General features: G+C 48.7%; 1 protein-coding gene across 1 annotated transcript in view; it reads right to left on the bottom strand.

The window, feature by feature from the left end:
* STK10 (serine/threonine kinase 10) overlaps window positions 1-25,395 on the bottom strand; it is a 116,394-nt gene that overhangs the window by 65,382 nt on the left and 25,617 nt on the right. The gene's annotated exons all lie outside the window — the stretch shown is intronic.

The following is a 25,395-nucleotide window of genomic DNA, read 5'->3' as shown; positions in this document are numbered from 1 at the left end:
ATTCTCAGCTCCACAGAAGGACAAAAAACCCTACTAGTTGCTAGGAAAAGCCCAGCCACAAGAAGCAAACCTTGTCATCGTGCAAAACCGCTTACTATCTGAGCAGCCCGGTTGCTGCTCACCCGACCTCCGCAGGAATGACAGGTCACCAGGCCTTGCCGGGTGGCAGGCACCGGGCTGGGGCTCAGTCAGTATGAACTGTCACTATGGCTCCTTCCTTGAGCTCAAAGGTCTGGGATTTTTTTCTCTTGAGACTCCATGAAAGGTATCCTCTCCTCTCATTCAGAAAAATGCCAACAGGAACAGGGGCCTGCATGCAATTCTACTGAATTTTTGCACACCCTGAAGTCCCCCCACCAAACGCAGGTTAGGAGCTGCAGCTCTGCCTCTGCACCCCTTACTATCTGTGTGGCTCGGGTAATACTAAGGACCACCCAGAGCTACCCTAAGGATTGGATGAGGTGGTGTTTACAAAACAACAGGCCCATGGCTCAGTCGGTTAGGCACCGACTTCGGCTCAGGTCATGATCTCGCGGTCCGTGAGTTCGAGCCCCGCGTCGGGCTCTGTGCTGACAGCTCAGAGCCTGGAGCCTGTTTCAGATTCTGTGTCTCCCTCTCTCTCTGACCCTCCCCCGTTCATGCTCTGTCTCTCTCTGTCTCAAAAATAAGTAAACGTTAAAAAAACTTTTTTTTTTTTTAATTTAAAACAAAACAAAACAAAACAACAGGCCCAGCCTCCCACACAGTGCATGCAGGACAGGCTCAGGCACTGCCCCCTTCTCTAAGGGTGCAGCTGAAAGGTGGTGAACTTGAGCTCCGGTACTGATGGTGCAGCTTAACTGGCTATGTGACCTTGAGTAAGTCACTTCATCTCCCCGAGCCTCAATTTCATCTATAAAATGGCACTAATCACCTCCACCTCCAAAGTCAAGGCAGTTAAAGGAGATCCTCAACACGAAAGCCCAGTAGCAAAGCCACACCGATTAACACGCTCTCGTTGAACCTCTAGCAAACAAAACCCACCAGCAAGTATCACACTTACACCACCTTATTCAGGCTCCCTACAAATCTGTGCCTTCCTAGAACTCAGTCTGTCAGCACACCCTCTGTTATTATCAACAGTCAGTATGAGAAGTGGCCAAACCCAGTCAGTTCCTGCATCTGTCAGTGAACTTGTCCCTTACACAATCCCCTTACACAAGACCCCCCCCCATCCTCTCCAGAGCTCGGCACTAGGAAAGCTTGACCATTCCGCCGATCCGGTTTGCTTCCTCTTCTGCAATTCAAGAGCTCCGTGACCCCACGCGCTTCCCTTTTGTAATTTTTTAAAATTTGCTGATTGACTGATTGATTGCTCTAGCTGCTGGAAAGTTCTGAGCTTAGCTTTGGTTCTATTCCCGGGAAAAAAAATGTACCGACTTTTTTGGTTCTATACCGAGATTAAACCCGCAACATTCCACAATTTGTATATGGACCCCAATGAAATGTTTTTAAAAGATAATCATCCTGCAGAAGTCTGAAGAAACAACGCCCCTTGGTATTAATCACACATGTGTTAGAGTGATATTCCATTAACCTTTGTGTAAATACTACCTGACTATACCCTCACATGTGGCAAAATAGGGTTTGGTTTTTCTTCCTTTTTTTTTTTTTTTTTGAAAGTGTTTTTACCCCCAATTGGTTTTAAAAATTTCACATCTTAGGGAGCCTGGGTCGCTCAGTTGGTTAAGCATCTGACTTTGGCTCAAGTCATGATCTCAAGGTTCATGGGTTTGAGCCCCACGTTGGGCTCTGTGCCGACAGCTCAGAGCCTGGAGCCTGCTTCGGATTCCGTGTCTCCCTGTCTCTCTGCCCCTCCCCTGCTCAAGCTCGGCCTCTCTCTGTCTCAAAAATAAATAAACATTTAAAAAAATTGTTTTAATAAATAAAGAAATAAAAATTTCACATCTTAGTGCCCTGATGGGATGGGGGAAAGAAAAAAAGTCCCTTTCATGATAGTTCTTACTAGGTTCCATTCCATGTGTCTTAACGTTCTACCTTTCACCTTGTCACTGGCAGGGCTGTAGGGGACTTCTACTGAAATGCGTGGGGTTTAATTAACAAAATAATCTCAATTAATAAAAATAACAGAGCAAAAATAAAATAATCATCTTAATACCTTTCGAAGTTACTAAATATGCATGCTTAGAAGATAGAATGGAGGTACATACATCAATGCTCAGGGAAGGATTACAGGTGGTCTATACTTAAATATTTTCCAAATTTTATTCAACAAATATGTATAAAAATATTAGAAATACTTTGTTTTTAATGGGAAGAACAGGCCTAAAATAACCCCCGGCTGTAGATGCATCGATTCCTCTGAAGGAAGAGGAAGTTATCTGTGGCTGTCCACAATTAAAGCAGGCCTGTGTCCACGGTGTCCTGGGATGAAAGAAGGCTCCTTAGGATCAAGGATTCCGCGGTGCAGGACTGAAGGCCTCTAAGCCCTGACCAAGCCCCAAATCCAGCTCTAAGTACCAAGGACCAACAACTTGAACCCATCAGAGGCTCATCCTTCACACTCCCTTGAGAGCAGCAAGCCACTTGTGGCTCTAGGATTTCTCAGGACCAGGAGAAGTGAGGTTTGTGATCAGTTTAATCCATCGACAACGCTACCAAGGGCTCCACATTGCTAGGCGCAGCAGGGCCATAAATGTAGTATTTAATCAACAAACACTATCTGAGCTCCTAGTCTATAACAAGCCTGGGGACCAGGGAACCAGGAGGAACCGGACACATCCCTGCCCCAAGGCAGAGGCCAGTACAGGCACACGGTGACTGTGTTACCTACAAGCCTGTAACTATGGAGGGCTTCCCAGAGAAGAGCTGGGTTTTGAAGGGCAATTTTGCCAAATGAAGAAGGACAAAGACATTCCAGGTAAAATACAGCAACTGCAGAGGCAGAACAGCAAGGAAGAGTAGGAAGGGGAGAAGGGAGGAATGTTCCAAGGGGTTCAAAAGGGTGAGAAGAGGGGCGCCTGGGTGGCTCAGTCGGTTAAGCGGCCGACTTCAGCTCAGGTCACGATCTCACGGTCTGTGAGTTCGAGCCCCGCGTCGGGCTCTGGGCTGATGGCTCCCTGGAGCCTGCTTCCGATTCTGTGTCTCCCTCTCTCTCTGCCCCTCCCCCATTCATGCTCTGTCTCTCTCTGTCTCAAAAATAAATAAAACGTTAAAAAAAAAAAAAAAAAGGGTGAGAAGAGAGCGGGCCACAAAGGCCAACTGGAACTAGAATTCAAACATCTCCAAGTATGAACTTTACCCTGAGAGCTGTGTATGCATGTCTGGAGAAAGGCACCAGAGGGTTTTAATAAGGGGTGTTATAGACAGTTTCTGCTTTAGAGGATCCCTCTGGATATGGTATCTCTAAAGGGTAGGAAAGCAGAGGAACAGTGGATTTGGCTGGCGCAAATAGTAAAAAGGCCATTTTATGGGTCCCAGTGCCCAGGGCATCATGGATGTCTTCCTCCTGCACACAGAGCATTCTTTCCTTCCCCTTTGTGAAACAGCCACGAAAACTGGGTGGGACTCATCTCATCCCCAGTGGGGAGAGGAGGCCTAAGCCAATCAGGGAAATTCTCTGCCTCTTGCCCTGTGGGCTGATTCAGGGCTGGTCTAATCACAACCAAGCCCTGAGCTCTGCTTGATGGTGTGGGAAGCCATGATATCTCCCCTGGAGCCATAAAGAAACACAAAGCCCTGATGGTTGCAGGCAGCCATCTTGCAACCATGAGGGAAGCCAATGTGAAGACAAACCTATTACAAAGAGGAGGACAAAGAGAATCTAAGTCCTGCTCAAAATCCCCCTCAAACCTGACCTTCCTCCAGACTTTTCAAATAAAATATGCATTAATTTCTTTTGTTGTTTAGGCTAGTTTGAGATTCTCTGTTACTTGTTACCAAAAGCATCTGATCTCACATTTGGCAAGAGATGATGAGGATGAATTAGAACAGTGAGAGAGGAGGACAAGGATGCCATCTCATGGGGCAAATAAGATTTCCCCAGTAATCTCTAGGTGGTACCAGCTAAAAACACTATGCCAGTAGTCTTTAAACTTAAGCGTGCAACAGAATCACCTGGAGATGTTATTAAAAACAAGGTCACTGGGCCCTAACCCAGAGTTTCTGATTCAGTAGGGCTGGGGTGGGTCCAAGAATCTGCATTTCCAACAAATGCCTGAGGGTTGCTGCCCCCGGTCCCCTGACCATCCTTTGAGAACCACTGCTCTACAGGAATTTGCAAAAGACCAAGAAGCCTGGACCTTGGGGCCACACCTCTCCTCCCTCTAGCAAACAAATAGTGCAAGATGGTAGGAGAGAAATCTTAGGAGCAAACTGGAAGAATTATGATTTCTTTTATCCTCTTTATAGCGCCATGCTTTGAGGACCTTTGAACGCATGTCAAGGAGACAGGGATTAGTAAAGATGGGGTGTTTGGAAATGACACCAAAATCACAAGCAACAAAAACCAAACACAATGGACTTCATCAACAATAAAAGCTTTTGCACATCCAAGGGCATGATCAGGAAAGTGAAAAGACAACCCACAGAATGGGGAAAACCGTGGAAATCATATATTTTGATAAAAGACTAGTGTTCAGATTATATAAAGAACTCTTACAACTCAACAATAAAAGGACAAATATGGGGCACCTGGGTGGCTCTGTCAGTTAAGCGTCTGACTTCAGCTCTGGTCATGATCTCACGGTTTGGGGTTCAAACCCTGCGTCAGGTTCTGCACAGGCACTGCGGAGCCTGCTTGGGATTCTCTCTTTCTGTCCCTCCCTCCCTCTCTCTAGCTCTCAAAATAAATAAACTTAAAAAAATTTTTAAAGGACAAATAACCCAATTTAAAAATGGACAAAGGGGGGCGCCTGGGTGGCTCAGTGGGTTGAGTGTCCAACTCCTTGATCTCGGCTCAGGTCACGATCCCAGAGATCATGGGATCCAGCCTTGTGTTGGGCTCTGTGCTGACAGTGTGGGGCCTGCTTGGGATTCTATCTCTCCCCGACCCCACCACTCACACATGCACACTCACAATCTCTCTCTCTCTCTGTCTCTCTCAAAATAAATAAATAAACTTAAAAAGATGGACAAAGGATTTGAATAAATGTTTCTCCCCAAAAAGGGAAACGTATGGCCAAATACACATATGAAAAGGTGCTGACCGTCATTGGTCTTTAGGGAAATGTCAGTCAAAACTACAATAAAATACCACTTCATAGAGGCTAGGATGCCTAGAATCAAAAAGATGCACAATAATCAGTGTTGGCAAGGATACTGACAAACTGAAACCCTTGTACAATGATGGTGGGAATATAAAATTTCGCAGGCACTTTAGAAAACAGAGTGGCAATTCCTCAAAATGTTAAACATAGCATTACCATATGATCCAGCAATTCCAGTCGGAGGTGTGTGTGTGTGTGTGTGTGTGTGTGTGTGTGTGTATCGCCACATGTCCACTGATTAAAAACATATGTCCATTAGCCAGATTGACTAAGAAAAAAAAGAGGACTCAAATTACTAATACGAGAAATCAGAGTGGGGACATTATTACTGATTTTACAGAAATAAAGAAGATCATAAGAGAGTACCATGAACACGTATATGCCAACAAACTGGAAAACCTAGACAAATTCCTGGAAGCAGACAACCTACCTAGATTGAATCATGAAAAAATGGAAAATCTTAACGGACACTACCTAACTTATCCTATGAGGTCAGCATGACCCTAATATCAAAGCCAGGCAAACACACTGCAAGAAAATAAAACTACAGATCAATATCCCTGATGAATACTGATGCAAAAATCCTCAACAAAATACTAGCAAATCAAATTCAGCAACATATTAAGAGGATTATACACCATGGCCCAGTGGGATTTACTCCTGGAAGCAAGGATGGTTTAACATACAAAGATCAGTCAATGGAATTGACCACATTAATGGAATGAAGGAGGGAAAAAACACCATCACTTCAATTGATGCAGGAAAAAACATCTAACAAAATTCAACACTCTTTCCCAGGAAAACCACCAACAAACTAGGAATAGGATAAAACCACCTCAACATATCAAAGGCCATATATGAAAACCCATAGTGGGCTTTATACTCGAATGGTGAAAGACTGAAAGCTTCTTGTCTAGGATTAGGAACAAGACAAGGATGCCCACTTTCTTCACTCCTATTCAACACAATACTGGAAGTCCTAGCCAGCATAATTAAGTAAGAAAAATAAGAGGCCAGCAAATTGCAAAGGAGGGGTAAAATTATCTCTGCAAACGACATGACCCAACATGTAGAAAACCCTAAAGATTATAAACACCCAGAAAACTGTTACAACCAGTAAACAATTTTTAGCAAAGTTGCAGGACATAAAGCAACACACAAAAATCAGTTGAGATTCTATACTCTGACAATGAATAATCCAAAAAGGAAATTAAGGAAACAATTCCATTTACAATAGCATCAAAAAGAAGAAAATAACTCAGGAATACCTAGGAAGAAAAAAAAAAAAACCCAAGAAGGCAAAATATCTGTACCCTGAAAAGTATAAAACATTGCTAAAAGAAGTTAAAGACAGACAAGTAAATAGAAAGACATCCCGTGTTCGTGGATTGAAAGACTCCATATTGTTAAGATGTCAATGTTACCCCATCTACAGAGTCCCTATCAATCCTGATGGCATCTTTTACAAAAATTAAAAAATCCATTGTGAAATTCATATGGAATATCAAAGGACCCCAAATAGCCAAGACAATCGTTCTTAAAAAAGAAGAAAGTTAGAAATCTCACACTTCTTAATTTAAAACTTGCTACAGGGGTGCCTGGGTGGCTCAGTCGGTTGGGCTTCCGACTTCAGCTCAAGTCATGATCTCGCGGTTCATGAGTTCGAGACCCGCGTTGGGCTCTGTGCTGACAGCTCAGAGACTGGAGCTGCTACGGATTCTGTGTCTCCTTCTCTCCCTGCCCCTCCCCTGCTCACACTCTGTCTCTCTCAAAAATAAATAATAAATAATAATTAAAAAAAAACTTGCTACAAAGCTAGAGTAATCAAAACACTTTGGTACTGAAGAAAGGCTGACATATACATCAGTGGAAAGGCAGCCCAGAAATAAACTCTTACATATGTGGTATATAAAACTCACCGTTTGTGAGTTCAAGCACAGAGCCTACTTGGGATTCTCTCTCTCCACCCTTCCCCAGCTTGTGCTCTGTCGATCTCTCTCAAAACAAATAAATAGACTTAAAAAAAATTCACTCAAGGCACCTGGGAGACTCAGTCAGTTAAGCGTCCAACTTCAGCTCCGGTCACGATCTCACAGTTCACAAGTTTAAGCCCCGCATCAGGGTCTCTGCTGTCAGTGCAGAGCTCATTTCGGCTGCTCTGTCTCCCTCTCTCCCTGCCCCTCCCCTGCTTGTGCAATCTCTCGCAAAAACAAATAGATGTTAAAAATAAAATTATAGGGGCGCCTGGGTGGCTCAGTCGGTTAAGCTGCCGACTTCGGCTCAGGTCATGATCTCACGGTCCGTGAGTTCGAGCCCCGCGTCGGGCTCTGTGCTGACAGCTCAGAGCCTGGAGCCTGTTTCAGATTCTGTGTCTCCCTCTCTCTGACCCTCCCCCGTTCATGCTCTGTCTCTCTCTGTCTCAAAAATAAATAAACGTTAAAAAATATATATAAAAAATAAATAAATAAATAAATAAAATTATAAAAATTCCAAAAAAGCAAAGCCTAACACAAGTTACGGCACGGGTGGACCTCAAAGACAATATGCTAAGTGAAATGCCAGCCGCAATAGCACAAATATGAGCTCTCTTACGTGAGGTACCTCTACTAGTCAAATTCATAGAAACAGAAAGTATTAAGAGGATCGTCAGTGGGTGGTGGGGGGAGGAGAACGGGAAGTTAGTGCTTAACGGGACCCAGTTTCAGTTTGGGAAGATGAAAAATTTCTGGGCATGATGGTGGTGACGGTTGCACAACACTGAGGAAGTGCTTGATGCCAATGGCCTGTGCACTTAAAAATGATTAAAATGGCCGATGTTGTTTATGTGTGTTTTGCCCCAATTAAAAAAAACACACACAAATCCACACCAAAGCTTGTATACAAATGTTCACAGAAGCATGATTCACAATAGGCAAAAAGCGGAAACAACTCAAATGTCTATCAGCTAATGAATGCAGAAACAAAATGTGGCATTAGCTTTATCCAGTGGAATGTTACTTGGTCATGAAAAGGAATGAGGCACTGACACCATCCTGCAGTGTGGATGCACCTTGAAAACTTCATACAGAGTGAAAGTCAGATGGCAAAAGGCCATGTATGATAGGATTCCATTTACGTAAAACATCCAGAGCAGGCAAATCCATAGAAACAGAGATGGGTGGTTACAAGGGACTAGGGGGAGGGAGCACTGGAGGGGTGGGGTACGGAGCAGGGGAGGGCGGGCTCCTGGAGCAATACACTGCACGGCTCTCAAAATGTGACCCAAGCACTCTCCGGATCAGAAGGCTGTTGACACCGTGTGCCAAGCCCCCGTCCCAGGCCCTCCCTGGCCCTTTATTCACAGTCTCTCATTTAATCCTCACACGGTTCTGTATTCCATTCTATAGATCAAGGGCTGCCAAACTTGTTCTGCGAAGGGCCAGATAGTAAATGCTTTCAGGTCTGCAGCCATAAGGTGTCTGTCGCATGCAAATCACTCTTGTAGCCAGAAAGCAGCCAGAGATGGTACCTGAACAAATGGGCACAGCTGTGTGCCCACAAACCTTCATCTACGAACACGGGGGGCAGGCCAGATTTGGTGCTCAGGCGCTTGTCCGTCATCCCCGATTCCAGATGAGAAAACTGAAGCATAGAGAGATTCAGTAACTTGTCAAGGTCCCCAACTAATAAGAGGTGAGGCCAGGACATGACCCAGGTGCTTGACTAAAGAGCTCCTATTCCATTCCCTGGGCTCAACTTCCCCAACCAGTGGGGAGGGCCTACAACGCATCAGACATCTTCCCTACTGGTACCTGAATATCTTTCTTTTTTTTTTTTTTTAACGTTTATTTATTTTTGAGAGAGAGAACACAAGCAGGGGAGGGGAAGAGACGGGGAGACAGAGGATCCGAAGCGGGCTCTGCACTGACGGCAGCCAGTCTGACACGGGGCTCAAACTCACAAACCGCGAGATCATGACCCGAGCCGAAGTCAGATGCTCAGCTGACTGAGCCCCCCCCCCCCCCCCAGGCAGCTCCTTGGTACATGAGTACCTTTATTTTAAGGTTTCACCTCAACCTGTAAGGTAGGCATTCCCCTCCCACCCTACCCTGGAACCCACAGCTGGCAGAGGTGGGATCTGAACCCTGGCCATAGGAGCCGGGCTGCTCGCAGCAGCTGCCCTGCATTAAGAAGGCGGGGTTGGGGCGCCTGGGTGGCTCAGTCGGTTAAGCATCTGACTTCGGCTCAGGTCATGATCTCGCAGTCCATGAGTTGGAGCCCCGCGTCGGGCTCTGTGCTGACAGCTCGGAGCCTGGAGCCTGTCTCAGATTCTGTGACTCCCTGTCTCTCTGACCCTCCCCGCTTCATGCTCTGTCTCTCTCTGTCTCAAAAGTAAATAAATATTAAAAAAAAAAAAAAAAAAAATTAAAAAAAAAAAAAAAAAGAAGGCAGGGCTGCCTGAGCCTGGACACAAGTCGCACATTCTGCTAAGGGAGGTGCTTGCTTTTTCCAGGCCCTCTCATCAGAGTGCCCTCACCGTGACTGGTCTCCCTCCTCTGCACTCTCGAGCTTTGTTTCCCTGGAGACGCCAGCCCATACACACAGCTGGGGGTGCCGGATGGGGGACAGCCCATAGCTGCTGGCTTCTTCTCTGGCTGGAGGCCAAAGGAAACTGGAAACCTGTGTTTACCTCCCCATCAGTTTAGATTAAGCAGCTGTCACAGCACAGCACAGGGGTCACGGCCTTGTTACATGATCTTGGCAGGCCAGGTCACCTCTCCAGTCACTCATTCATTCGTTGATTCATTCGTCCACGGATTTCTCAGGCACCTACCCGGTACCTATACTATTTTAGCCCCTGGGATTATAGCAGTGAGAAACAGTCCTCGTGCACCTGGAGTTTCATTCAGAAAACCAATCTGCGTGTCTGGGTGATGAGCCCACCCGGCAGGGTGTCGGGGCGGTCGTGTACCCAGCACCGCACCTGCACAGCTCAATTAAAGAAGTAACGTCTCCCTTTTCCGGCCTGGGAATGGCTACCGTACAACCTTCTTTGGAGCGGTGCAAACGATCGACTCAATAGTCCATAAGACTGATAGGGCCAGAATTAAAAATCTCTCCTCTCTACCAGATCCACCTTTCGGGGCTAAACATCAATACCAAGGTGATTTCCGCCTTTCTAAGTAACACACACAAAGAAACCCCCACGAACGCAGCTGTTTTACCTATGTCTCACTCCGTGCCCTCAACCTCCTCGAGAGGTGAGTGGTTGCCAGGTCTGTGACCTGGGGTCAGCCTCAGTTTCCCCATCCATGACATTTAATTGGAATCAAGAGCTTACTCTGTGCCAGGCCCTATGCCAAGTCCTTTGCACAGATTATCTTCCACTCACTAATCGAGGTAGGCATCCTAAAAAATACCTATACCTCGTGGGGCTTATTGTGAGGATTAAATAAGATAATGTATGCCGGGCACTTAAAACATTATCGAGCACAAAGTAAATGCTCAATAAATGTTACCAATTGTTATTGGCAGTTAGTGATATTTTATTCCCATTTTACATATGGGGAAACTGAGGCTCAGAAAGATTAGTCTGTGATTAAGGGTTTTTTTTTCTTTTTAAATATTTTAAATGTTTATTTACTTTTGAGAGAGAGAGACAGGGCACGAGCGGGGCAGAGGCAGAGAGCAAAGGAGACACAGACTCCAAAGCAGGCTCCAGGCCCCAAGCTATCGGCACAGAGCCCCACGCAGGGCTTGAACTCACGAACTGTGAGATCATGACCTGAGCTGAAGTCAGACACTTAACCCACTGAGCCACCCAGGCGCCCCAAAGGTTTTTTTTTCTTTTCTTTTTTGATAAAAGCAAACTAAAACCAGAATAAGAAAAAAACCCACAGAAGATTTCTGGTTGGGCTTAATTCCATTCACAGAGAAAGAGAGGGAGGCTGCACAAGAGGCCATGACAATCCATGCAGGAAAGGGATGGTTGAGTGCATGGAAGCATCTGTGATGGCACAGCTGGTCCCTCCCCAGCCAAGGAGGACACACAGCACCATCTCAAGACCGTGAATGTATGAAGTAAGCAGTGGCACAGCCAGGACCTGAACTGGGACCCTATCTGGGTGACAATCGGCTCTGTTCATCTCCCTGGTGGAAGAGACCTGGTGACCCCACCCCACCCCTCCTTCCTCAGGCCTCAAGGGGGAAGCGGTGCAAAGCGTTGAGTCACAGCCTCTGGGTGGGTCGGAGAAAGGGCCCCTCTCTCTCCTTGCTCAGCTCTCCCTGGGCCCCACTGGTCAGCTCACACATACCAGGTTAGCTTGCTCACCCAGAGATAAGGGAGCTAGGATGTCCCGGCCCCAATAAGAACAAGCATGGACCACCCACAGGGTTTAGAAATTAACTTTTACAGCCCACAGGCAGCAGGGCCAACCAGCAGGATCTGGCCCGTACCGCCACAGCCTGGCAGTCCCAGAGAGACAACTGAGGCACGCTCAAGCCAGAGAGGAGACGTCAACACTCTGCTCTGAGCCTGGGTCCTCTCACCTCTCTGGCCTCCCCTGTAGCCAACAGGGGCACCGAGTACACAAAAGGCAGTCAATAAATAAACACTGGCAACATTCCTGGGACTAAAATTAATGAAGCCATATATCTGTCCAGCCGGGAGGTCTGGACACAGTCCCCGATCTGCCACTGTCCTTTGTGGAGCTATCATAATCCCTTTCCTGCTTTGATCCTCAGCTGCCACATCTGGAAAATGAAGCTTCTGACAGCTATAAGGTTATGTGCAACAGTGACCTTTCAGAGTTCAAGGGGAGTGACTAAAGTCACTTTGTCATTAAATAAATAGTAGTTTGTACTTATAAAAGTCCATTCATATCATCCATTAGCAGAGCCTGAACCTAGCACGTGACCATAGATGAATCACGTGCTAGGTTGTATACACAGATCATGTGTCAAGGGATCCGTGAATGAATGAATAAATATCAGTGAAACATTTCAGTGGCGTTAAGATGCCCAAAGATCAGGCAGAACAGCCAAAGGGTGACTAACGCTGCTGACAGCCAGATTCTGCAAAGAAAGCCAGACAGAAGCCAGCCCCACCCCCGCCATTCGGCCACCCAAGACAGTAGAGATGAGGGCTGCCATTAGTGAGCACCTAATGCATACAGGCACTGTGCTAAGCACTCCTCTACTAGGAGCAGTAATACTTATCCCTAGTACACAGATGGGGAAACTGAGGTTTGGTGGGGAAAGGGCTTCCCCAAAGCCACTCGGCACATAAGGGACAGAACCAGGACACAAACCCAGGTCTGTCTGACTCTAAGACAGAGCTGAGGCCTATAGCCTCAAGCAAGCCCTTTGTCCCTCTGGGCTGTTTCTTCCCAGGGAAGCGGAGATAGGTACTACAGTCATCCAGGCCTCCCTGCTCTGAAAGGCACCGTGCCCTGGGCAGGGGGACACCCCATCAGCACAGATGGTTACTCAACAGAGGCCTGTGGAAAGAGGTCCGTGGGGCAGCCACGAAAAAACAAAACAGTCAACACAAAAATGTCTCCTCCAGCTTCTGGGCCGCCTGTCCCTGTAGGTGGAGCCCCAGAACCTCAGCACCTCTGAGCTCTGGGCCAAACAATGTGGCCATTGAGTGGGGCAGCCCACACCCACAAGGCCTCCCTGGAACGCAGTGCCTCCTTCCTCCGCCCCCAGCCCCACCCGCCACATTCACAGAAAGCCAAGGGAAGGAATTCGGGCTCCCCTTGAGCCCATGTGAACTAGAGCACAGGGGATGACCTTGGGGTTCCTGGGGGTAGAGGTGCAATTCTGTCAAGGCAAAGGGGAGGAGTGAAGACTGGCGAGCTTCCAAGCCTGTCTAGCACATTCTATGGCCCCTTTGCCACAATCCCTAGGGTGGGATCACCAGATGAGGAGACAGAGGTGGTTCCACATCCTCATGTGCTGGCCCAAGTGCACGCAGCTGTGGGGTGCTACGGAGGGGATTCGAATCCGGGAATTCCTAACTCCTGGCACCGTCTGGCCCGGAGGTCAGGAGCGTTGGCTTCAGGATCAGAGTCCCCGAGCCTGAGTCCGCAGGCCGCTACGGGAGGACTACAGGCCTTCATTCTCAGAGCCTCCATTTGCTCATCTGTAAAATGAGGCAACACATTCCTGCCCTGAAGCAATCTTGGGAGATTAAATGAGATCAGAGGTGTAAAATTAACAAACAGTGCCTGGCACCTAGCCAGAACGTGACAAACGAGAGCCACTGTCATCATTATGATGGCCACCAACATCACCACCGCCCTCCTCACACACCACTCAGGAAAGGCCAAGTTCAGGGTTGGAACCAGGCTCCGGGGCAGATGCAAACTGGACCTCCAGCCCCTGGGGAGAGACACAGGCTCTAGTGTGTCTGCAAAGACATTTCTGATCCCTCTGACCATCTGTTGGCCCGGCCACCATTCCCTAAAGCCAGCTGCGACCAGGGTTCCTGCAGATAGAGAGGAATGAGGCAGGGCCATAGCCCTGCCCTGGGGGAAGTGACTAGAAGGGAGGGGTCAGGAGTTGGCCTCCCAAATCCATGAGACCTGGAGTGAGTAGGGTCATAGGAAAGGCCTGCCTGGTAGGAGACCCCATTTTCAACTAAATTTGTTAAACACTGTGGCATCTGAGATGGTCCTTAAGGGACAAGCAGGATTTAAAACAAAGGGGTCGGGGCAGTGGGGCGGTGGAGGGGGGGATGAAGTACAACAGGCAGAGCCAGGAAAGTGGTGCAGGGTGGGCATTCAGGTCTTACTACCTAAGACAACCGCTGGCCTTCCCTGATTCGTTGCCTGAGGGACACAAGCCTTCAAGGAACCAATACTCCCGCGTAAACTAACGTGAGCACGGGATTTCAGGACTGGAGTCACACACAGCTGGGTTCTAGTTCGGGCTCTGACACTAACAGAACAACCCCGGGGGCACGTCCAGAGCTCCGAGCCTGGTTTGCTCATCTGTCAAGTGGGGGGAACTGTAGGACCTGCCTCCCAGGTAGTGATCAAACAGGGTGACGTGAGGAAGGCCGAGGGCGCGTTCGGCAAGTGCACTAACTGTCCGTGACACCAGCTGTATGCACTTGGCGAGCGTGCGCCCCACCAGTGCGTGCCCCGCGAGAGGGCAAAGGAGCAGTTATTCCAGAGCAGCAGGCAGCTGGGGAAAAACACTGGGTGTCCCAGGCAAGTCCAAGCACCCATGTGTTCACAGCACACACCATCACCTGACACCCGATGCGTGGTCCATGCTCATTTTGTCTATTGTCCCCTCCCCAAGCCACCCCCAGAGTGGAGTTTCCCTGAAGGCAGGGCTTTGTGTCCATGCCCTCACCAGAAACAGTGCCCAGCACACAGCTGGTGCTCCGTGAACATTTGTTGGTGAAGGAAGGGAGGGAGGAAGCCACAAACCAGTGAGTGAATGAATGAATGAGTGAATGAATGAATGAATGAATACATGAATGAAGTGTGGCTGCCCCGTCTGCTCCAGGGAGGTCTCGGTCCCGACACGTGAGGCTGTGGATGTGGAACAGCAGACACAGACAGGAGTGACCACGACAGGGACTCACAGACCGTGTGACAGCTGTAGGGGTTAAAGGTCCCCTCAGTGACAACGCAAGCTGGAAGCGCTCTGACAGAGCCCAGTAGGGACACCACCAGGAAGGCAGCAATCCACACAGAAGAGAGCCCCACAGCCCCCCATATGCCCGTTTCCCCACTCCCCACCCAGGACCGGAATCATTTGTCCCCTCGGGGCCCGGCAGAGCATAAATGCTGCCTGGACAGGGGCAGCGGCAGGCAGGAGGGCAGGTGCCCAGCTATGGGGCAGCTACACTCAGCCAGCTCACAGGGGCCATGCAGAAATATGGGCCCGTGTGGCCGGAGCTGCTGACCCTTCAAGCCAAGCCAGGTGCCTGGATTCTCGTGTGAAAGATGTCAATTTATGAAGGTTCACCCTATTTCAAAAAACTGAAAAGGCCTGACCTCGATGCAGCCTGTGGGCCTGGTTGACACATCTATCTGCCCACCTAGACCCGTTAGCTAAGTGCCTGACACTGAGCTCCTACTATCCGCCAGCTGGGACATGATGGGTTTCTGACCCCGGACAAAGGGCTGTGAAGTCAGTGTCATCACCGTCAACGTCCAGATGAGGAAACTGAGGCTCCGAAGCATGAAGAGATACGTCTAGGGTCACACGGCAGCACAGGGGGCGGACTGCAGCCCAGGTCTGGGTGACTCCAAGGCCCATGCCTGGTGGGCTGAAGGACTGTGAGGAGGACCAAGGAGGGGACGACAGCCGCCCGACAGGGTCAGAGAGCAGACAAAACCCACGTGGACGTGCTTGAGAATGTGGTGGGCAAATCCCCGGACTACAGAGTCACCCTTGCTCCTGAGACTGTGATACACAGAGCCCAGCCTGGCCATCCCAACAGCAAGATTCCAGGTGGCCCCAGGTTACTCCAGCCTGTCCATCCACGTCTGCATGACCCCACCTGCTCCCAGCCAGGGGACCCCAGCAGCACCAGGGGGGTCTACTGTGCCCAAGGTAGAAGCCTGGCCACAGGCCCTTTCCCACCAGACACTGCCAAACATGTTCTGTTGGACAACGGGCTCCTCGGGTGGACAGCAGGGGGGGGTCACACACTGTATCCTTTGAACTGTTCCCAGTGGCACCCAGGGCTGGCACCAGGAGGGGCAGTGTTTTGAAGCCCAGCTGATCTGGGCTGGAAACTGGCTGAGTCAAGACAAGTCTCTCTCTTTCTCTCTCTCTCTCTGACCCTGTCTTCCCATCTGTAAAATGGAGGTAACAGCATCTGTATCCCATGGATTTGGGACAATCCGGTGAGATAATCATGAAAGAGCCCAGCAAAGGGCAGGTATTTTGCTGACTCTTCCTTCTCGTCCCCCCTGCCTGATTCATCCTCTACTCCAAGAAGCTACAAGCCTCCCCCCGCTGCTTTCCCTCCCCAAGTTTCAGGGCACCCTAGCTATACAAGGGGAATGGCAAGAAAGTAATAACACATCTGCCTCAAAGGACTGAGAAGCCTGTTTAGACTTTCAGGTACTACTGCGTGTGTGTGTGTGTGTGTGTGTGTGAGACAAGTGGGTGCTGCACAGACCCCACCCAGAGGGAAAGAAGAGGTTAGTGAATGCCAGGCTGCTCCAGGGGGGGCCAGGACCCTAGAGCCCGTGGAAAGGGGTCCTGGCCCACAACACTGATGCCCGCGAATGCAGAATTCAAGATTTCAGGGAACCACGGGTCAGGACAAAATGAGCTGACATACGTGAAAAGACCTCCTTGGGAGAAACCCTTCCAAGACCCTGGCACTGTGGGCCAGGGAGCAGAGGCACAGATAAGGGGACAGTGCTTGGCTACGGTCACACAGCAAGTTGGTCTCGGATCAGGGGAGATCTCAGGTCTCCTGATACCAGCCCAGCACTCCTGCCACACCCAGCGACTTTCTAGACGTACACAGAGCTGCTAAGTACTTTCTAACATCACCTTCTCTTTATAGCTCTGGCTTGTTTAAGGCCAGATATGCAATCTCTGTCAGCAACCAACAGCTGGCCTCCTAGCCCAAGGCGACAAGCCACAGAAACCTTGGCCGATGAAATGTGGTCATACGAACATGTGTGGACAGTGGGCCCCTCCCACCCACACCCTGCTCTGTGACCCTGGGACCTGTACTTCCTCTCTGCAGAATGTTTACTTTCAGACAAGAAGTCACTCTCTGAAAAGCCCCGAGTCATTCCTTCTGGGTACTACACACACACACACACACACACACAACACACACACACACACACACAAAGTTGGCATACGTGTTCAGGAAGTTCACAGATCCCCCACAAGCCTATTTTTGGACTCCCTAGGCCAGAAGTCCTGACTTCAGAGCTCACCAGGTCTGGTGACTTAAGGGGCAAATGAGGCTGCATACATAAAAAGATATACATATGCTCTCAACATTTTTCTAGGAACACAATCTTCTTGTTTGTCCTTACTTTCCTCAGTCTTGACAGAGATGTGAGATGAGAAACGTTTCCTCTCAATTCTACTTGGAAGTTACAGCAGTACCCCCCAATGACAAACAGACCTCAGTATCGGGAATGCGTCAGGGAGCAGTGAGGTCTGAGGCTAATCGGAGAGCACATCCCTGTCTGTGGGGGCCCCAGGCAATCGCCACCACGCAGAAAGGTAGCCTATACAACCACATCTCCAGAATGTTCTGACAAAATGCTAGCAGCAAATTTCTAAAAGCATCTCGCATGCCAAACAAAAAGCATCCGCAGGCCCAATCCGGCCTGAGGTCATCAGTCTGCAATTTTCTCCAAGGCTTCACATGCAGGTGAGGGGCCCTGGCTCGTGGCCCATCTGGCATGGTAGATACCCTTCCACCCCAACAGCAAAAGACTGAATGGCACGGGGCGCCTGGGTGGCGCAGTCGGTTAAGCGTCCGACTTCAGCCAGGTCACGATCTCGCGGTCTGTGAGTTCGAGCCCCGCGTCGGGCTCTGGGCTGATGGCTCAGAGCCTGGAGCCTGTTTCCGATTCTGTGTCTCCCTCTCTCTCTGCCCCTCCCCCGTTCATGCTCTGTCTCTCTGTCCCAAAAAAAATAAATAAACGTTGGAAAAAAAAAAAAAAGACTGAATGGCAAAGACCTGTAGTTCTCAAGGGCGGGGGGGGGGGGGGGGGGGTGGCGATTTTGCCTCCCACCCCCGCACCACGGGACATTTGGCAATATCTGGAGACATTTTGGTTGTCAAACTGAGCCGGGAGGTGGGAGGTGGGAGGTTCTATTAGAAATCTACTGGGTAGAGGCAGGGACATTGCTGAACATCCTACAATGTACAGGACAACTACACACACACACACACACACACACACACACAATGACCCAAACCCCAGTGTAGACCAGAGTCCATGGGGCTACTCTGGGGGCCACCTTAGGAGTGGGAAATGAGTACTAATGTGCTGAAGAGGCCCATTGTGACAACTTCCTTTTAACAGGGAGTACAGTACCCAGGCTGAGGCTTTGGCAGGCAAAGGGATAGGGTTAAAATTCAACACAATTGGTTTATTTTCTTTTATTTCTGTTTATGACAAGGGGGTCCTAGTTTCCCATGTAGGGTAGTAAGATGAAAGTTTATTTTTATTATTTTTTTAATTTTTTAAAAATGTTTTTATTTATTTTTGAAGGAGAGAGAGACAGAGCATGAGCAGGGGAAGAGCAGGGACAGAGGGAGACACAGAATCCAAAACAGGCTCCAGGCTCTGAGCTGTCAGCCCAGAGCCCGATGTGGAGCTTGAACTCATGAACTGTGAGATCATGACCTGAGCCAAAGTCGGACGCTTAATTGACTGAGCCACCCAGGCGCCCCCGAAAGTTTCTTTTTAAATACATGTATTTAATTTCTAGAAAGTGCGTCACTTTAAGTTCGAGCCCCACCTTGGGCTCCACACTGACAGCACAGAACTGCTTGGGATTCTCTCTCTCTCTCTCTCTCTCTCTCTCCCCCACTCTCTTTGAAATTAAATAAACTTAAAAAAAAAAAAAAGAGTGAGGGGCACCTGGGTGGCTCAGTCACAGTTAAGCATCTGACTCTTGATTTTGGCTCAGGTCATGATCTCATGATTTGTGAGTTCAAGCCCCATGTCGGGCTCTGTGCTGCTTGGAAATCCGTGTCTCTGGCCCTCCCTCCCTCATGCTCATGCTCTATCTCTCCCTCAAAATAAATAGAAGGTTAACGATCATAGCAGTAGCCGAACAGATGAGCTGTGGAAGCAGCAGCCCTATCGAGAATACCCTATAAATACCATAGATATTCAGCACTGAGAATAGTCTGTTCACACCCAGGGAAAACCCAGGAAGACTCCATGATGGTACAGACCTCCCGTGCAAGCAGAAGAGTCACTGCTCTATTTGATACTCAGCAATGACATTGCTGGGCCAATAAACTCACTGCAAAACCTTCTGACCAGGTGAAACCTGGGGACACAGGGACTTCTGAACTTGACCTGTGCCGAGTCTCCAGGGCAGGCCAGGGTGGCAGGGCCTGCTGTGTGCACATGAAAGGCCTTCCCTCCCTCTGTCGGTGTCATCCTCGAACCCTAACATTACCTTTCTTATTGTTCTGGGAGGACAAAATCACAGCGAAGCCTCAAGAAGGTTCGCCAGGCAAAAGGCAGAGAAGCCAGGAGAGAGGGAGCGGCAGGAAACTAGGGGTAGGAGGCATGCGGGGAATGGGGCCAAAAGGGTTGGGAGGAGAGGGGAGAGAGGGACAAGGGCATTAACTAAGCACACACTCTGTGCCAGGCACTGCTGCCCACACCTGACCTGCAGGCCTCACTTCATCCTTACAACAGGATAAGCTTTGTGATCATCCTCTCCATCTGTGCTGAACAGATGGAGACTCGAAGGTTAGCTAAGATCCACATTGGCACCAAGAGACAGGACCGGACCTGGCTCCTACACCACAGGGCCGGGAAGGGAGCAAATGCATGTGACCAGCACGGAGGAGGTACAAAGGGACTCAGACCGGCTAAGAAGAGGGCAGGCACTGCCCTGCTTGAAACACCCCAGGGGTTTCCCAACACCTACAATAAGATCGCAACTCCTACCTTCCTGACCCCCATCTCCTCCCACCCAGCCCAGGCACTGCCCCTCGCTGGCTTTAAACGCAGTGAACACACCCCCACTTGATGTAACCTCAGTCCTCCCTCCACTGGCTCCTTCTCAGCTATCACCTCAAGGCTTCCCAGACCACACACTGAAGGTGGCTTGCCCCGTCCTTAGGCCTCACCTCCTGCTGGCTTGAATTTGATTTCCATCCTGCACCAAGCCAAGGACCCTCTTGGCTAGTCCTGTGGGACCCCCTCTGGGTCCTCGGACCCAACCTGCCTGCATCACTTTCTGTATCCAAAGGGCCCGGGACATGGCTCGGCACAAGGAAGGAACCCGAGAGAGACTTGGTTAAATGACTAAATGGAGACTGCAGCAGTCCTCCAGGGCTGCAGGCTCAACTGCCCCAGCATCACCCACGCTCGGAGAGGCCAAGGCTGGAGGTCCTGGGGTGAACAGGTAACACATCAAAACTCAGGGTTTGTGTCCGTCAAAAAGGCCAAGCAAGATCTGTGCTCAGGAACTGATCAGAAGGGGCTTCAAAATGCTCACCAGGTGCAAAAGCAGGATTCCAGCCACCTTCACCTCTCTTCCACTCAACACAAGGAAAAGCTTTAGAGGAATGCAGATTCCTTCCCTCCTCCCTACCAGCTATCGCTAGCTAGAGAACAAAGCCCAAAGTCAACCTTAGGACATCGGCTTTGTGGGACTTCACTCCCCCAGGGCAGGGCTGGCCCCAAGCACCTCAGCCGTCTTTTTTTTTTTTAATGTTTATTTATTTATTTTTGAGAGAGAGACAGAGAGAGAGAGAGAGAGAGAGAGAGAGAGAGAGAGAGAGAGATCGAGCAGGAAAAGGGAGAGAATGGGAGACAGAAAATCCCAAGCAGGCTCCACACTGACAGCACAGGGCTCGATCTCACGAACCATGAGATCATGACCTGAACCGAAATCAAGAATCGGACCCCCGCCTCAGCTGTCTTGAGGGGACCGGCCTGGACCTCCACTCCCTCCCTTGTGCTGGACCAGAATGAAGGTAGGACCCAGTCTCCCGGAGGCGACACCAAGACTGGTAACTGTGCTAAAACATGCCTGGTAAAAGGAGAGAAAAGAAATGGAGCGGAGAGGAGAGGAAGAGGAGATACATTCCACCTAGAGGTACAGGGAAGAAGTGAAAATGCCTCATGGAGGCAGTGATGCTCTCGTTGACCACAGATGACGATGGGAAGGGCACGCCTGTAAGAGGGTACCAGATGAGCAAAGGTCTGGGGGTGTCGCCTGCAAGGGGCTTAGAATAGGTCTGGGAAAGCATCCGCTGATGGGAGACCACAGCCTGTGTACCGGGTAATGGATTTGGAATATATTCTGGGGAGCCGTGGAAGGGCTTTCCATAGAGCAGCGTTAACATGAGTAGGTTCTCTCATCCCTGGTCTTTGAAGACTTCCGTACGTCTGGCCTTGTGACTAATTTGCTGTGTGACCTCAGGTAAATCCCGGACCCTGTCTGGCCTGCAGTTGTCTCATCTTTCAAATGAGTGGATGGCTGTGTGACACCCGGCGGCAGTGTCCCGTGGCTTAGTCAACACTCCTCTAGTCTGGCTCCAGTGGTATGCCAGAGCAAGCATTCACTGGCTTGGGAAACTGATTGTGAAATTTTCAGGAATTGTCGTCAGCCAGCTGTTAAACACAACCACTATTAAAAATGAAGTTATATAACGTTATAATTTTTGGACTTACGTTGAAAACAAAGATTATAAACACTCAAGACCTATCCTTTCCCTAATGACTGTACCACATTCTACTATCACCTATGCACTTGAGATTATTTACATCTACTAAATCTGTGCGGCAGAAATACTTTATCATGGAATACCACTGCAAACCTCTTTCCAACTCTGTTAGCGACATGGTGTTTGTAGCCTGAAATCAACCAAAGCGGGAATGTTCATACCACAGAAAATGGCAGACGGTACACGCCGGGGCTGCTCTCCTCAGGAGGTGACTGTTACAAATTTCCCATCGTCCCATTCTCCCATTCCCAAACACCTATAGGAAAACACACCCAACCCTTGAAAGACTTTGCCAGAGGCCAAAATCTGGCTCAGGGCAGGGGTTGGGGACCGGAGGGATGCTGGTGAGGAGGGTCCGTTATAAACCCAAGGAAAGGGGCGCCTGGGTGGCTCAGTCGGTTAAGCGTCCGACTTCAGCCAGGTCACGATCTCGCGGTCCGTGAGTTCGAGCCCCGCGTCGGGCTCTGGGCTGATGGCTCAGAGCCTGGAGCCTGTTTCCGATTCTGTGTCTCCCTCTCTCTCTGCCCCTCCCCCGTTCACGCTCTGTCTCTGTCTCAAAAATAAATAAAACGTTAAAAAAAAAAAAATTTAAACCCAAGGAAAGTCATGAGGGCAGCCAGCGTTTCCTGCACTCCCTCATTTTTGTGCCCTGGGTGTACCCCCAGAGTTGCACTGTCGACAGTGTCCAACCCAGTACCACTAACCACACGTGGCTATCAAGCACTTGAAATGCGGCTAATATAGAACTTTACTCACTTGTAATCAATTTAAATTTAAAATCTGACACTCAATTCTGTTATTAGGAAACGTTTAAGAATGTGGAGACAACACTGAATCTACTTTGTCAACAGTAAATTTTACGACATCTAAATATAGATTTCTGATGAAAATGTAGCTCCTGAATTGAGACGTCTATAAGTGTAAAACACACACTGGATTTGAAGCCTTAGAATGAAAAATAAAGTGAAATGTCTCATTCATAATTTTTCTATTGATTCCTTGTCAAAATAATATTTTTGATATACCAGCTTAAATAAATGATATTATTTAAATTAACTTCATCTGTTTCTTTCTTTTTTAAATATAGCTATTAGAGGGGCACCTGGGTGGCTCAGTCGGTTAAGCGTCCGACTTCAGCTTAGGTCACGATCTCGCGGTCCATGAGTTCGAGCCCTGCGTCGGGCTCTGGGCTGATGGCTCAGAGCCTGGAGCCTGCTTCCGATTCTGTGTCTCCCTCTCTCTCTGCCCCTCCCCTGTTCATGCTCTGTCTCTCTCTGTCTCAAAAATAAACGTTAAAAAAAAATTTTTTTTTAAAAAGTCAAAGAGGTCCATCACAAAGTTGTTTATAACAGAAAAAAAAAAAAAAAAAGGCAACCTAAATGCCCAACAATAGAGAATGGCACAGCCAGGAGATGGAATTCTACAGAAAAACCAAATATGAAGATGCAGTGTGCCCCCACTGACATGAAAAGTTGTTCTTAATAGACCTTAAATAAAAAGAGTAAAAGGCAAAGTATTAAGTATGATATCAATTTTTCTTTTTTTTAAAAAAACCTGTGGGCATGGGTACATATATGTATATATTTTAGAAACCTAGAAAAATATATTCTACATTTATCAGCAGTTATCTCTGGTACAAAATTTTGAATGGTTTTAATCATTTTTTTTCTTTTGTTTTTCTGTAGCCTCTCATTTTTCTCCAGGGATCGTAGATACAGTATTTGTTTAATTTCTTAAAAGAAAGAACTTTCTGAGAAGCAGCTCCATGAACAGGACAGAGGAAACAAGCAGGTTCAGGTACATGGCCATGAGCAAGAGGCCCCTCCCTCTCTGGACCTGTGTCCCCACCCCGCTCACCTCCCAAGGTGCCTGGAGACAGGGGATGAGGAAAGGCTTTGGAATCTGCATCTAGCAGTCAGTGGTGGTGGTTTCATCCCCCCGGTGACATCCAGGGGGCTCCCCAAAGAGACTCTCAGAGAGGCAAACAAAAGTTGGCTTCCACCCAGGATTGGAAGGGGAGGCGTTTCAGTGGACAGAGCTCTGGGCAGGGCCAGGGGGCCGCATTCTCACTCCCCTCAGACACTGGCTTCCTTCACTTCTGTGAAATGACAGGGATAAACTCCGACAGTGGTTTCCCTAAACTCTCCTTTGGTTTTTCTTAAAACAGCAGGATCCTTTTCTCAAATGAAACACAGATTTCCCCATCAAGCATCAGTAGCCTGTTCCTAAAATCAGGTATCTTGTACAGAAAGAAAAAACCTAGGGTCTATTTCCCCTTATTTTATTTTATTACTTTTTTTAACATTTATTTTTGAAAGAGATGGCGCATGAGTGGGGGAAGGGCAGAAGAGAGAGAGAGGGAGACACAGAATCCGAAGCAGGCTCCAGGCTCTGAGCTGTCAGCACAGAGCCCAACGCGGGGCTCGAACTCACAGACTGCGAATTCATGACCTGAGCCGAAGTCAGATGCCCAACTGACTGAGCCACGTAGGCGCCTCTATTTCCCCTTATTTTAAATGGGAAAAATTAAAAAGCACATCAACTCCAAACTCTCCATTAATTTCCTAAAATATAACTAAAACATAGTAACTCTCTCTACACGTGATAACCTATCACGATAGGAGGCTGAACACTGAGAACATCCCCCTCGTAACCACTAAATCATCATTAACCTTGCTGTGCGCAGCAACACGGACCTGGGCCAGCTCTCTCGGCTCCAGCACCTCTGCAGGTGCCCGGTCCTGCCAACCCCTGGGATGTCTTTGCAAAACATCTACGTGTGATTCTGACAGTCTTCCAACTGCATCTAGAATTCACGGGAGACTTTTCCTGCACGTGATTTTGTTGAACGGAGTTTTGGGAACATTCACACGTTGCTCTACATATAAAACGCTTGCTGAAAAATAGTTTGAAGAGACACGTATGTTCTAGGGAGTCTGGGTTTCATAAACTGAGAGGCATTCATCCCAGAAGAGTGTCCACGGGACAAGCATTCTGCAGGACAGACATGTCCTATGAAAAGCAGGGAGCCTGCAAAATTTCTCTAGAGAGGCTAGGGAGTGAGGCTGGGTTTGGAAGGTGGGGCTTGAAGCTGCGCCCACACTGTGCACATCCAGCCATGAGGCTCCTGGGCGGAGAATGAGGGGTGTTAAGGGGTCCCCTCCTCTGATGCTGCCATTGCAGAGAATCCCCACACAGCAGCCACAGTAATGACACCGCTACTGCAAATGATATAACATATACGAACAGTCCGTCAGTCGACAGTCACCAGGCTCTTGCACCTGCCAGGTACACTTGTAAACACCGATCATGAGTTAATTTATTTGATCCCTATAATAACCAAATAGGCCAGGTACTATTATTACTCCCATCTTACAGTTGGGAAAACTGAGGCACAGAGAAGTTAAGAGCTTGCCTAGGATTCTCTAACTCGTAAGTGGCAGAGCCTTAGAATCCCGTGGGGCGCCTGGATGGCTTACTCGGCTAAGCATCCAACTCTCAACTTTGGCTCATGGCATGACTTCAGGGTCATGGGATCAAGCCCTGCGTCAGGCTCTACTCTGGGCATGGAGGCTACTTGGGATTCTGTCTCTCTCTCTCTCTGCCCCTCTCCCGTCCAAAAAGAATTCCTTCCTGCTCAAACCACTGCCCCCACACCCAAAAGTGGGGAGGCTCTGTAGAAAGGGAAGGAGAGGGGATCTAGAGCCGCCC

Source organism: Leopardus geoffroyi, chromosome A1 (assembly GCF_018350155.1).
Source record: "Leopardus geoffroyi isolate Oge1 chromosome A1, O.geoffroyi_Oge1_pat1.0, whole genome shotgun sequence".
In the NCBI taxonomy this organism is placed as follows: domain Eukaryota; kingdom Metazoa; phylum Chordata; class Mammalia; order Carnivora; family Felidae; genus Leopardus; species Leopardus geoffroyi.
Note: the sequence above shows the minus strand (reverse complement) of the source record. Positions and strands in the feature narration are given on the sequence as shown.